Source organism: Orcinus orca, chromosome 7, assembly GCF_937001465.1.
Source record: "Orcinus orca chromosome 7, mOrcOrc1.1, whole genome shotgun sequence".
NCBI lineage: Eukaryota > Metazoa > Chordata > Mammalia > Artiodactyla > Delphinidae > Orcinus > Orcinus orca.
In genome coordinates this window covers 71,161,069-71,175,355 of record NC_064565.1, presented here as the reverse complement: position 1 = coordinate 71,175,355, position 14,287 = coordinate 71,161,069, and the positions used below count along the sequence as shown (strand labels likewise).

At 34.6% G+C, this 14,287-nt stretch overlaps 1 long non-coding RNA gene across 1 annotated transcript in view; it reads right to left on the bottom strand.

The window, feature by feature from the left end:
• LOC125965053 (uncharacterized) overlaps positions 1 to 11,066 on the bottom strand; it is a 385,467-nt gene extending 374,401 nt beyond the window's left edge. Inside the window, exon 1 of the long non-coding RNA XR_007478531.1 lies at positions 11,033 to 11,066. This is a non-coding gene — a long non-coding RNA (uncharacterized LOC125965053). The remainder of the gene's footprint in view (positions 1 to 11,032) is intronic.
• Between the last annotated feature and the right edge of the window lie 3,221 nt (positions 11,067 to 14,287).

Sequence of the window (14,287 nt, the reverse complement as noted above, 5' to 3'; positions counted from 1 at the left end):
GTATGAGGGTGAGACTGAAAGTTCATACTCTGATCACATGGATGGCTCTACTGGCAACCAGCCCCCATGCTTAGATTGGTCCCAAAATTCACCTAATTAACATAACAAAAGACACCTTTATCACTCTCCTCACTGGATATTTCAGTGATTTTAGGAGCTCTGTACCGGAAACAGGAACTAAGACCAAATAATACAATAAATAAATCACAATATGCTTACAGTATTATAAATATGTAAGTCCCTTTTCATTGGCTCATTTCCCTCTTTCTGTTTTCAGGGGCATTTAAAATAAAATATCAATTAATATGCAGATATGTATGAGTGAAAACTAGGAAACATAACAAGTAAAATTAAGAGAACTAGAGCTGAAAGGGAACTTAAAATCATTTAGAGAAGATGGCTGGTTTCATTATGCTTCAAAGGGGGAAAGTGTTTGAATACTACTTAAAGAACGAAAGACTATAAGTAAAGGTTTATATGAAAGAAAATATAAGGTTGCAGATGAAGGTTGGGCAGACTGCAATGGATCTGTATTTAGAAAAATAATGAGTAATGACCTATAGGTTGTAGAATGGGTCCAATAGATAAATAATGCTTTTGATAATGAAAGAGTTCTATTTTGAAAATTGTTTTGTTCCTAATGGCTTGAAAGACCACTTAGCCCTAGCCAAGTATTCATATACAATCTGATCCTAATGAAGTTGTTTGCAAGAGCAACATAAATATAATCCTTGAGACTAAAGGCCAACCTGAAAGGAATCAAAGTTTCTTATTGGATAGAAGCATTTTAGGAATCAGCTCATAGCTTTGAAGAGAGGGAACAAAGCTGCAGAGGAAGTTATTATAGCAATCTGGCACAAAAATATATAATGTATATAATAGGATGACCAAAAACAAAGATCTGTAATGTCATTGTTACATTTGTAGTAACAGATTACAAGGGTTAGGACGAAACTTGTGGCTGCCAAGACAGGAGACAATGGCTAGATCAGGGTGATATAATGAAGGCAATAGCTACATCAATTCGCACAGAGTTAACATGTAAAGGGAGTGGAAGCTTTAATAATTTATTCAACTTTTAAAATATTCTTTATTTGCATATTATTTACTCAACAAATACAAGTCACCTAATATAAGTCAGAGGAAAAACTGGAAACCACAATCAAGCCAGCACAGCACTGATCTCTGAGCCAAAATGAAGCAGAAGTTTGAAAAGCTATTCTCATATTAATCCATTTGTATTTTCACACCTTCCTGTAATACCTTTTTTTTTCCTGTTTGTAAAATAAAATATAATTCTGACCAAAGTAGAGGTTGCAATTGAGTTCTAGAGATTGTCTTTGTCTTCTAATATCACTTTTCTGCAAAAGTCATATGTTTTGAAGATCAAGAAGATATGGATATTTTTACTATGTTGGGTATCAGGGAATCTTCCAGGTAACAACAGTATAACCCAATGCCTTTACCTTGATTCTTAGTGCACAGACTTTTTATTATACTAAATCAACCACTTATAGTCTTGAGTAAATGAAGTAATAGTAATTACTTTACTATCGATAATTACCATTATTGATTGCTAAGATCACTATGACTTAGAATTAGCTGACCCACCAGCATTACACAGAAATTATCAAGATCGCAATTACTAAAAGCAGTTTGATTCTTGATTAGTTGCTTGATAATACTTTGTAACAAAACAAAGAAAAATGAATTTGAATAAAACTCACACCACTTTTTGGCAACTACTAATGAATTCATTGTGCTCTTTGTATGTATTTGAATCCTGTTTTTTGACTACTCTCTATAAACATCAGGGGTAATAAGTTCTTACTTCTTTCTCAGCCTTATTTATGACAAGAAATGACCTTGTGTGGCAATTATTTCTTGTTACACTTGATTTTAAGGGTATGTAATTACAGGCTGCATGCTGATTCCCATAGAAGTGCGTGGGATAAAGTGTTAGAATAAGCATATAATTTCAAATGTTTCCTTCTTTAAAAACTCTTCTATTTTTCATCCTCTTCATTAATTTTATTATGATGATATATACATGGTAAAAACTTATAAATATCATTGAAAATTTAGTAAATAGAAAATATTGTATTTTAATCTTGTCATATCTATAGACATATTCAATCAAATGCTGAGTAATGCTCAAATTAGAATTACCATTCAGCCAGTATATGACTATTGAAGTTGTTTTAGTTCCAATATAGTTCCATTAATTTAGTTCCAATGTATGTTTTTCATAAAATTTTCATATATTTTAGGAGTATACTGATATATTCTGACTTACTATGTCAATCCTAAAAGTGTTTAAACCTTCAAAAACAATTCTCCATTAATGAGAATATCACAAATATACCGCTTAGATAAAAAATGATTATCATCAAATAGTAATGGTTTCTTCTTTTGCAGTTCCCAAGGCTTAGATGAGACCTTGAGATGAGAATGCATGTCTACCATTTCTAGAGCTAGGTAGGCTGCTAATTAGCAGAGGCTTAGGAATTAAAAGCATAAATTAATTTTTATTTTAATTAAGCAAGTAAAGTTAATGTAAAAAAAACCTTGCCAGAGAAGGTCATAATAGGTTCGCTTGTGTAGACATTCCTGACAACATCCTGCTGAGAACAGAATCAGCCTTGAAAGAGTGTCAACCTAAATAAGATCATTCTGGGAAAATCACTGGGGTTTTCAGAGATGGACAAGAGTCAGATCAACACCACAGTAGGTATCTGTGCAAGCAAAAGAGATTTCAAAGGGAGACATTGCTTGGAAACATGCTCTAATACTGTCTACTTGATTAAACCATCTAGCACTTTCATTGTGCCTTAAGGCTTAAATATAATTGCATGCCATTATTGAAACATCACAGTGGTATTTGATATTTGGAATGTTGTTCAAAAAGATTGCAACGGATAAGATCAGAAAAAAAGACTCTTGCATTCTCTTATGAAATGCTTTCTAATCGATGTCATTTTATAGCTAGATTTCATAATGTAAATAAAACTATTCCCCTAATGGGGTACCATATACAATTATAAATGTTTATGTATACACATAGATATAACGGCTGCTTATTTTGGCTTTGCTTTGGTTATTCTCTATTTTATTTGGCATTATTGCCATAGAATCTTGGTCCTTTCTGTGTTCCCACTGTTCCATTCAACTTCACTGACAGTTATTTTTTCCCTTGAGAGCAATCACTGTTTACCATACCTGGCTACACCTTGTGTCTTCACTGATAAACAATGACTTAAACACCAATGTCACGCAATGTCATTCAACACATCTGTTTCCTTAATGCAAATTGTGATGACAATCTGAACCCTCCTCTCTGATTTCTTGTTGCATAACTACAGCAGAAGCAAAGCAAGGGGACCATATCAGGAGCATATAAATGATGTGCCCCTACTGCAACATCAGGGAACACAGAACATCTTTTAAAAGTTTCCTCATTATTGAGCTATTTAACTTGAGTAGTGACTAATTAATAATACTGTACTGCATATTTGAAAGTTGCTTAAAAAAGTGTCCCCAGGTAAAAACAATATGGAGTTTTATTTTAAAAACAATAAAATACTATATTTTTATAATCTATAGATTCTAAGATTATGAAAAATATGTAATTTTCCATGTAAGTCACTTCTAATATCAAATATTTATTTGATTTTGATAAAGTCTAATGTTCTGATCTGCTTTTGGTGGTTGGAATTTGGAAAAGCAGCCCCTAAAATTCAACTGGGTATCAGGAAATGTGAATCTGAGGGTTTTTTTAACACATGGATAAATCACTTTAAAGTCCAAGAGTGAAGAACAAGATGAAATTGAAAACACAGAACAATTTTTCATAGCTTTCTCCAGCTTTCACCATTATTCTTCACCTCTTTCAGATTTAATTCCCTGTGTGAGGAAATACAGTTGACAGAGTTTGGTAGCACAATGTACCTGAAATCATTCATTTCTTTGTGCCTGAGAAATTCTCTATGTTATAGGGTGTTTTGTTTTGGGTATTTACATTCAGTATTCAGCTGGGGCTGTTTGGGGGTACATATATAACAAGAAGAATCATTTTAAGCCCGAAGTTTAAACTGGAGATTAGAATAATTTCCCAATTGAAAAATAGTCTCTGCTCTTTGTCACTGTTCTTATAACCATATAATGGTCAATGACCATATAAATGTGGGATGTTTTCCTGATTGTCTTAAAAGTTTTCAAGCATTTTATTTGACTATTAGCCAACAATGTCATTTATGAGACAATGAATCTAGTCATAACATAGTCTTTAAGCCTAATGAGAGCACGATATTAACGTTTACCGGTATGTATTATTTGGGGCACAATGTCCCGTTTAATTATAGGGAAAATGTTTTGGATAGTTTCATTTTCCAATCATTTTTCAGCACTGTGCATGCCATTATCATTGAGCATTAACGATATATTAATGTTAAAGGGCATGGCCCCCATAGTCAGCATTCAGGTGAAAGCTAGGCTGCCAGAGCATTTTTAGTGCACGCAAGAGGAATACATCATGTCCTCAAACACCGTCTCAATAAGACTTCTGGCAATGAGGTGAGCACAAGAACAGCAACTTTCCAACTCGTTTTTTATGTCTTTTCTAAAGGAGGAATTCTTATCTTAAAAATCATCCACATGATCTCTCTTGATGTAGGTTAAAAAGGAAAGGGAAGAGTTTAGTAAAGATCAACTGAAAAGTGACCTTGTGTTTTTCTTCAAGTTTCAGATTTTCATGGTGAGCCCAAATTGATGGCAGTATTGTCCTGAAGTTAGTAGTTGCTAGGAAAGTCATGTATTTCACAGATAGATATACAGATGTATGTATTACAAGAAATTGCCAACAGGGCTCTCTAGTTCAAATGCACTGCTTTTATGCAACCTTATATTACTTTTACAGAGAAGTATTTCTATTCATGTATTCACTTTTGAAACAGCAAAAACAAATCGAGTAATATCAAAGTCTTGTTCTGTACCTTTTTAAGGAGTTGTGACTGGAAAAGAGCCATCGCCCAACATTCCAAAATTCCTCTGTGCTTAACTCAAGGGGCAGGGAATCCTGATACCTTCTGACAATCAGATAAAAACTGATACATGTTGCAATTTCCTCTGTGAGCCTGAAATAGTTTTTCTTGTATGCCACTTTATCAATTTATCAAGTGAATAGATCTGACACCAAAAGTAGGTTTTAATCTGGTGTCAGTTTTAAAGTATATGAGACCGTCATGTTTTAAAGAAAAAGCTTAGGGACAGTTTCATCTAAAATGGGGAGGAGGAGATCCTTCCGGTTTCCTATAGTCTTCTAGTCTCAATCTCTCTCTCTCTCTCCTTCTCTCTCTCCTCTCCCCCACATCACACACACACACACACACACACACACACACACACAATCTGTGCATGTGTGTCTATCTGTCTCTGTCAATCTTCCTCAAGGCAGCTTCTTAGAGAATAATAATAAACATATTTTTAAAGTCTCTTCCTTCTATCTCAATCCATAAGGTCAATGGGACTCTAGAGCATCTGTAACACTTATGCCATGTATTGGGAGGAAGGAAAACCGATTATTTTCTATGGAGTCAAAATAGTCATTCTAAGAACTGATCATAGTAAATACAAGGGGGAGGCTAACTTTAATACAGTCTAACAGTCTAGTCCCATGTGTTTTAATTAAATAGGTAGAAAAACAGATGAGGCAGATGTGTATGGGTAAATAGATCAACCATTCTTTTATATTTTATAACACTGTAATAACTAGATAATAAGTATATATATATATAAGAATAAGCAATTAGAATCATCAGTCTATATAAGAATCAAGTAAGAATAACTTAGAACACTCCTTAGGTATCGACACTAAACCTTAAATAATTAAATCAACTAAAGGCAAAAGATCTGGGAGATTAGGGAAGTTGATTTTTAAAATATTGGAGCCATTGGAGCTAAACTTGAAATGGGAACAATATTTCCAGTTAAAAATCCCTAACTAATTACAATAAATTTTATCATACACAATCGATGATTATAAAACAATCAATGTAATAAAGTCTTAGAGATTATTAATTGCAGATCCCTTGGAAACATGAGGGTGTGAAGTGGTTAAATCTATAGCAACATCTGCTCTTAGGAACCAGACTGGTATTCTCCTAGGCCGGATATTATTTCATAATTTCCATTCCTTTTTCAGTTTATGCAAAATGGGCAAATAACCAAATTATTCTTTTTTGTTAATTAGCTTTCAAAATGGTTAAAGGACATCTCTTGTATATTATTCTTTCCGGAAAAGTGAAAGTGATTATATATTTTGTAGCCTGACTTATAGAATGTGTGATCACCTAAGTAGTTTTTCTTTTTTTAATTGGCATATCAAAATCCAAGGGAAAAGGAGATAAAAAAATAAGCTATCTCTACTACACAACTCTGTCAGTTTTCTAAAAGGTCTGTAAAATTGACGTCATTGCTTTCCTTAAATGTGTGCGACAGTATGGCAGGTTGTAGAAAAGACTCCCTCATGGCATGGTTATTTTGGTACCATGGTTATTTTTCCTCTGCTGGAGGTGGAGTAACCGGTCTGATAAAGCCAAAGGCTGTGCTATCATGGACTTTAGAACTCAGAGGACACCCAACACTGGCAAACATATTGCTTTGCTTTTTATTTACAATTTGCACTTCCCTTAGGACCAAAAAAGGTGTTTGGGGTGAGCAAATATAGACTGTAATAATAAACCAACTTGGCTATGAGATCTGTCTATTATGAATCTAATCTAATAGGGTCTTGAGTTGAGGCAAAAATACATGGCCCTTCCCACATTGCCCAATGAACTTTATCCTCAAATCAAGGTAACATAAAATTCCAGGTTTCCATTCAATGGACATAATAAAAACAAGAATATAACTGAAATTCCGTTCTTAGAACATGTCCTAAAATTTCTGAACATATGTGTTGAGGATGATCTTCATATATTATTATTTTATGGCTTTTAGTGATACAAAGACTTGTGGTGCCTAACTTCTATAAAACTGGACACTTTAAGAAACTGAGACATTTCATTTTTTTAAGCCACTAATGTCTTACTTAATGACTTGTTGCCTGAGCAACCTGATGTAATTTAACTTTCCAACATTTATACAATTATGAGTGAACTGTCCAAGCTAGCATAATTCAGGAGACATTAATTGAATTACATGACCATGTTCTGTAAAGTTTTCTAGAAATTTTCCTCTAACTATCTTCCAATAATCTTGGCAGAGGGCCTTCCATGTTAAGAATATGGATTTAGGAAGATATACACGCCAGCTTCAATCAATGTCAATTCTCCATATGCTTGTAATTAACTTATGGGTAGGCAGTCATTTTGAAAGACTCACTTATCAACAAAAATAAAAGAATCCTTCTATCCCCAGGTAAGAAGCATGCTGAAAGATAGACTGTGATGTTTGTGCAGGTATATTTGCCAGTTGTCTGTAACTACCTTAAATGTGAGGTAGATGGATCTTCCTTGGAACATAGGTTCTCAGAGAATAACGATTTTACACAGTACTCAAACTGTGAAGCTACTGAATAAATGTAAATTGCTGGTGATTATAAAGATGGTAGAATAAGTGTGTTGACATTTTGAAAAGATTAGCTTCCAATTTGAAATGGTACATAAGCAACTGCCTTGACACAGAAACAGGAATGTAGTTCCTGCTTAGGAATCTGCCATCAGAACTTTGTGGATTCACATAGACATTGGGAGTGAGGTATCTGAGTGACATCTCTTTGGAATGGCCTAACTGTAAAATGTGCCAGTGATGAGGGCTATTTATCCTGCCAGACAGTACAGCAGCATGCTGCTCCAGTATGTTTGCACCCAAGAAAAAAATAATAGTTTTAGGATTATTTCTTTAATATTCTGCCTTTAAGAAATTGACCAGGTATTCCTTTAAATGGTTGGTTCCGTTCATTTATTTTTAACTTCATTCAAAATATTTATTGAGTATCTATCACGGTTCAGACACTGCTCCTGGTGCTGGATATACAAGAGTTTGATTACAAATAGTGAGAATATTGGCCCAGATTCTACCATGGTGCCTGACAGAGCAGATGTTCAAAAGTATTAACTGAATGAATGATATGAATTCAAGTTAAATTTTGATAACAAAAGGTTCTTGAAGACAATAGAGGGCAAACTGATCCTTTACTTCCTGTGCTGCTGTTCAATATAGAAAATATGGCAAAATCCTTTTACAAGCGGAAAAAGCACTTTAAATTCTTTAATCCAAATATTATCATCATCCCTATTTTATTTTTCTCAAAATTTCATTTTGGATCCATATTTCCTTGCTTTTACTATACCATATCTTAACAGAAAATTATACTGACAAAAGAGTCTTAAGAAGTCATGCTTTCCACTTCTTGCAAACCTTTTACTTATTGAGTACATTTTAATTCAGTGAACTTCTAAAGACCTCTAAGACATATCATTATCCACTGTTTCACCTCTGACTCACTTCTGCCCACATCCAAAAGCTTAATTTTCTTTTCTTTTTAATAAACATCTGTGACTAAAAATGATAGATAAGTAGCAGACAAGAACTCACTCGGAGAAGTTTGAATTTTGCCTTTGCTACACAAAATAGAAATGAGATGCTATACAACTTTTAATCCTTTTGAATTACAAGAAAACAGTAAGAGGTAGGTGCAGGCCTTGTTTTTTGCCCCATTAATGTATGAAGCTCTAGATCAGGGGCTCTCAATGTGCAGTTTCCCAAACCATTAATACAAGCATGACCTGGCAACTTGATAGAAATCAATTTGGGGGAACAGCAATCTGTATTTTAACAAATCCTCCTAGTGATTCTGATTCACTGAAAATTTTGATAATCACTGTTCTACATTTTTGCAGTTATCTGTCTCCCTGACCCTGCTGCATCATTTGTTCTTTTAGTTTAAGAAACTGTCACATATAAATGTTAAAAAAAGAGCCATTACCCTCAATTAATAATCTGTATTTAAAGGCATTTTTCAATCACTCAGCAAAAGTCTGGACACAAGGTCATTGGGACGATTAGATTTGGTCTGTGCAGAACAAGTCCTGAGAAGGAGATTACTGAAGAGTCTGGAAGGGTGCTGTGTAGTTTCTGAAGCAAAGAAGCCCATTAGTGGATATCACTGAATCCAACAATAAAAAGTTATAAATCCTTAGTTAGGAGATTTCAAGTGCACAGTCAATCAGTGTGTAAAACACAGCTTCAGATTCAGAGTGTTTTTCTCATAATAATCCAAGGCCCTAACATGAGTTCAGAATGAACAAACAGAACACAGGAAAAACCATTTCATTTCAGAAATTGAGAGTCACATATGACTGAAATTGATGAAAGTGCCCTGCTGGTTAATACAGGAATACAGAAGTCACAAATTCAGCCTCTCTTTTTCTGTGGAACATAAACCTCCAATGTTTGATGATATTTTTGAGAGAATTACACCCTGCTTTCCCCATCAATTCAGAGAACTGACAACAAGTATCTCAACAAAGAAACACCTGAATGCAAGACTGATACACCAAATTTCTAGTCTGTTTTCCAAAAATTTGTGTCAGCCTAGTGTGATATAGTAGCAATGCAGTATAGTGGTTAAGGACAGAGTCTGTAGCCAAGCTGACAGGCTTTGATTCCTGGATCTACTACTCACTAGGTGTATGATCTTAGGTAATTATTTCCCCTCTTTGTCCCTCAGTTTCCTCAACTGAATTAAGACTTACTGCCTCTTACAGTTGCTATTTTGATTAAAAGAGTTAATGTTTGTATTTTAACAAATATTTTTAAAGATTTATAAAGGCTAGTATCTAGAACATCGTAGGAATTATGAAAATGTTCATTAACAAATAAATGTCCTGTTGATATTCTATTACAGGTTCAAGGCAATATGTGTGTGAGAAAATTCTTACAGTTAAAAATAAAACTATACATACAATTAAGACATGAGTTAGATATAAAATTTTACATACAGCATTGCTTTTATTGGTTAATCGTACTGACAATATTTTCCAGGTAGCTTCTGTTGAGACAACAGTAATTTGCTCAAAACATTATCTCCTTTGCAAAATGTTACACACTGACTATGAAAAAGGCAAAGAATGAAGGTGTACTTATATTAATTAACAACTAATAGAAGACAGGTCCAAGTGACTACTGTTCCATAGACATGAAAATGAATTTATTACTAGCAGGCCTTGGATTGCTGGCATATAGTACTACAGTGTCAATAGAAAAAAATTCGCATTAAATATATAAGTAATTGAATGAGGTATATTGTCTGTATAAATTTTTGAGGTTTATTCTTTCTGACTGCAATAACCGATTTTCATACTTAAGAATCACTAAATGAGAAAAATTTTGAAGGAAAGTGTATTTTTAGAAGCATCTAGAAAAACTTATATTTGATTACAATTTTTTTCAGTGCTCATACTGTCCAAAGGAAATATAAGAAATGTCATGATGTTAAAGAAGTGGTGTAAGCACAGACTAGTATCAAGTGAAACCCAACCTATATCCACTCAAGGAAATGCGATTAATTTATTAATATTGAACAAGTTTACCATTCAACCTTCAAATTAACTTCCATTTCCCAATTAAAAGAAAATCCTGTTCAGCTTTACAAATTTTCACATGTCCATTTTACTTACTTTATGTGTAACAGCCAGAACTAGTCTTCTTTCTGCATGAGAATCAACAACTTATAATGACACATCCTGTCAAGTAATTTGCTGATCCAGCTAGAGCAGCAATAGGAAAGTCATACCTTTTGTCTTCCTTGCTGATAATTTGGGTTCCTCCTTGAAAGACCATCATCAATCATGTCTATAGTGAGTCTCTAGTTATTCATTTGCTACAGTTAAAGCATCATCCTTATAAAATGGCCCTCTCCCTCTAGGGAGTCTAAAGCAGTATTATTGCCAGAAAAATCCAGAATCAAAAAAAAAAATTTCCACTAAAGTAATACTGATGACAAAGAGAGAAGAGAATGCTTTCTACTCACTGTGAGCTCCTCTCTTGGTCTCTGAATCTTCTTTCTCCTACTTTGTTTCTGAAAAATAAAAAACATTAAAATCTTAAAATGAAGAAAACATAGTTGAAAAAATATTTTACATGATATGCATATGCAGACTATTTTATTATAAATATGAAATGATTAAACAGTAAAACTTAGTGTTGCTGAAACACAGGGAGTACAAAGACAGCCAGGGTTCTCCAACATGAGAGAATTAACTTTAAGAACAGGTACTGGCTAAAAGTTACCCTTTCTGTCCAAAAGAAAAGTCTAACAGGGAACCACTGCAGAGGGAACATAGCACTGAGGAAACTGGCAAAGAGGAAACATTCAAAAAATGATCAGAAAAAAGAGATAAGTAGCTAAACGGCTGGGCTGTAATTTGGAAAGAATTCATTGATAAATAACATTAGGCATTAGGCATTTTGAGAAAGCATTATTAGAAGAAGTAACCCTAAGCCTTAATAGAATTAAGACTTTGTCGTATAGAAGTCTGAACATTGAGCATGCACTGATACAGAGATTAAGAGTGCTGTGCAATTGAGAAAATGATCAAGTTGCTGATGATAATACTAATGATACAACATTTACAATACATCAGATGTGGTAGGTAATTCACAGACACTATTTCATTCAGTCCTCAAACATTTAAGCCAATACTATTGTCCATTCTTGCAGAAACCAAGGCTTACAATGGGTGGATAACTTGTCCAAGATCACCAAACTTGTGAGTGGTAGAGTCAGTGCTAGGAAAATGAACACCAAAGCCAGTGCTCTTAAATTACTAAACAACAAAGGCACTGTTTCACCATGGAGTACGATAGGCTACAAAAAAATTTATCACCCAAAACCTGAATGATGAGGGAAATGCAGATTGACAAGAGGAGAAGAAAGACCATGTTTTTATCCATATCTGCTATTAGGTATATCAGCATGTATAAAGTAAGAAGAAATTGGAAATCAACATAAGAATGTCATGTATACCATTTATAATTTGTCAGACAAATAATTATATGAATGGCATACTATTCTCATCCCATACAGTTGATTTAGTCATGTCATTAATCCTTTTGTTAACTTGAAATGTCTTGAATTAAACGTGTGATTTTTTGGAGCTATCTGACCTGAAGACCACCAATTTACTCTGACCTTCAAAATTATGATACAGAGTAGACAAATAAGTACCAGTGGTTTCTGAATGCTGTCTTATCAGGTTTGTAAAACATGCTTATATTTACCATTACAAAAGATGCTTATGTAATAATTACCAGTACAGAGTATGTATTTTCTATTTTTTGAATTTTATTAAATTTTAACTTCTTGAGGATAATCTATGTGCACTTAAAGAAACTTCCCCAAAGATATTAAATGCTGTCTAGACATAATTCCATCTGGGATGGTCTTAGCAATGCAACTGCCCCCTCTACTTCCCCTTTTCCTTTAAACTTGGACAGAAGAAAATAAGCCCTGGACAGTGCTTATAGTAGCAATCACCTTTACGAGGCAGTCAAGTAATAAAACAAGGTTTTTCTATATCCCTTGTACAACTTAAATTCCAGAGGAAAGTAGCAAAATAAGTAATAAGGAGCTACAGCAGAATTATCAGAATTATCTGGACATTGCCTTATATTCTCTTCAGAGCATCATGAAATGCACTGTCAACTGATATCACATGAAACTATAGCAACATATTTATGCTGGCCCTTAAATGGTTTGAGACACTTATTCAAATAGACAATTTTCTCTATTCTGACACTAGTGATTTCTCCCTAAGTGCCTACATCTTCTCGTAAGCAAGGGACTTTTTATATCTCTTTGACTAGCTAGAGTGAGTCGAAGTAGCCTCTACTCCCCTAAAATAAATAAATAAATAAGTAAATAAATAAAAGTATATATATATATTTTTTAAACATCTTTATTGGAGCATAATTGCTTTACAATGGTATGTTAGTTTCAGCTTCACAACAAAATGAATCAGTTATATATATACATATGTTCCCATATCTCTTCCTGCTTGCGTCACCCTCCCTCCCACCCTCCCTATCCCATCCCTCCAGGCGGTCACAAAGCACCGAGCTGATCTCCCTGTGCTATGCGGCTGCTTCCCACTAGGTATCTACCTTACGTTTGGTAGTGTATTTTTATGTTGTACATTTTAAATTTCAATTTATATTATGAGTTTTGTCAGTGAGATAAAAGTATAATAAAATAACCACCTATCTCCACTTTCATGCAAAATCAGATGAAGGCTTCTCTCACTTGCACCAAATACTGGAGTAACTGATTAGCTATTCCTATCATAATATTGAAAAAGATTTGTTGACTGCTTACCATGTATCAGGGATTGTGCTTTATCAGTTCTTAAAGTAACTGTAAGAGGCACCAACCGGGCTTCCCTGGTGGCGCAGTGGTTGAGAGTCCGCCTACCGATGCAGCGGACACGGGTTCATGCCCCTGTCCGGGAGGATCTCACATGCCGCGGAGCGGCTGGGCCCGTGAGCCATGGCCGCTGGGCCTGCGCGACCGGAGCCTGTGCTCCGCCATGGGAGAGACCACAACAGTGAGAGGCCCACGTACCGCAAAAAAAAATAAATAATAAGAGGCACCGACCTCTTATTATTCTAGTTTTACAGCTGAGGGAAATGAGACTCAGATAAAATCACTGTCCATGACATTGTGCCCAAGCTAACACTGTTAAAGGATTGTAATTGGAGCCAGGTCTTGAATCCCGGCAGTTTGTCACTAGGGCTCATGTTCTCATCAACTCTGCTTCCTGACTCTCATCTGAAACTCTCTTTTCCACTGATTCCCAGGACAAAGCTTGCTCATGGATCTCACCATCCCTTTATGAAGCAAATTCCCAACCACTGGTTCCACTTTGTGTACCTGTCTATTAAAAGATACAATTACACTTCTTATTATTTCTCTGCTCTATATTCTAATTGATCACACATACATCTACCAATAATCATCTATATTTCATTGACTTCCAAATCTAGACACCACCCTCACATGTACCTTCAGTTACAAGATAAAATCCCTGTCTTCCTATGTATCTGTTTTATTTCATATTGACCTGTCAAATTAAGAATATCCAAATCTGAACTCATTTCACCCCCCTCACTGTTTCTTGGATTTCTTACATCATTTATGGGATACTAACACCCGCCACTCTATAGCATGGCACAATTACACCTGTCTAGAAACCTAGAATCATCTTACTTAGACTTTGCCCTCTAGTTC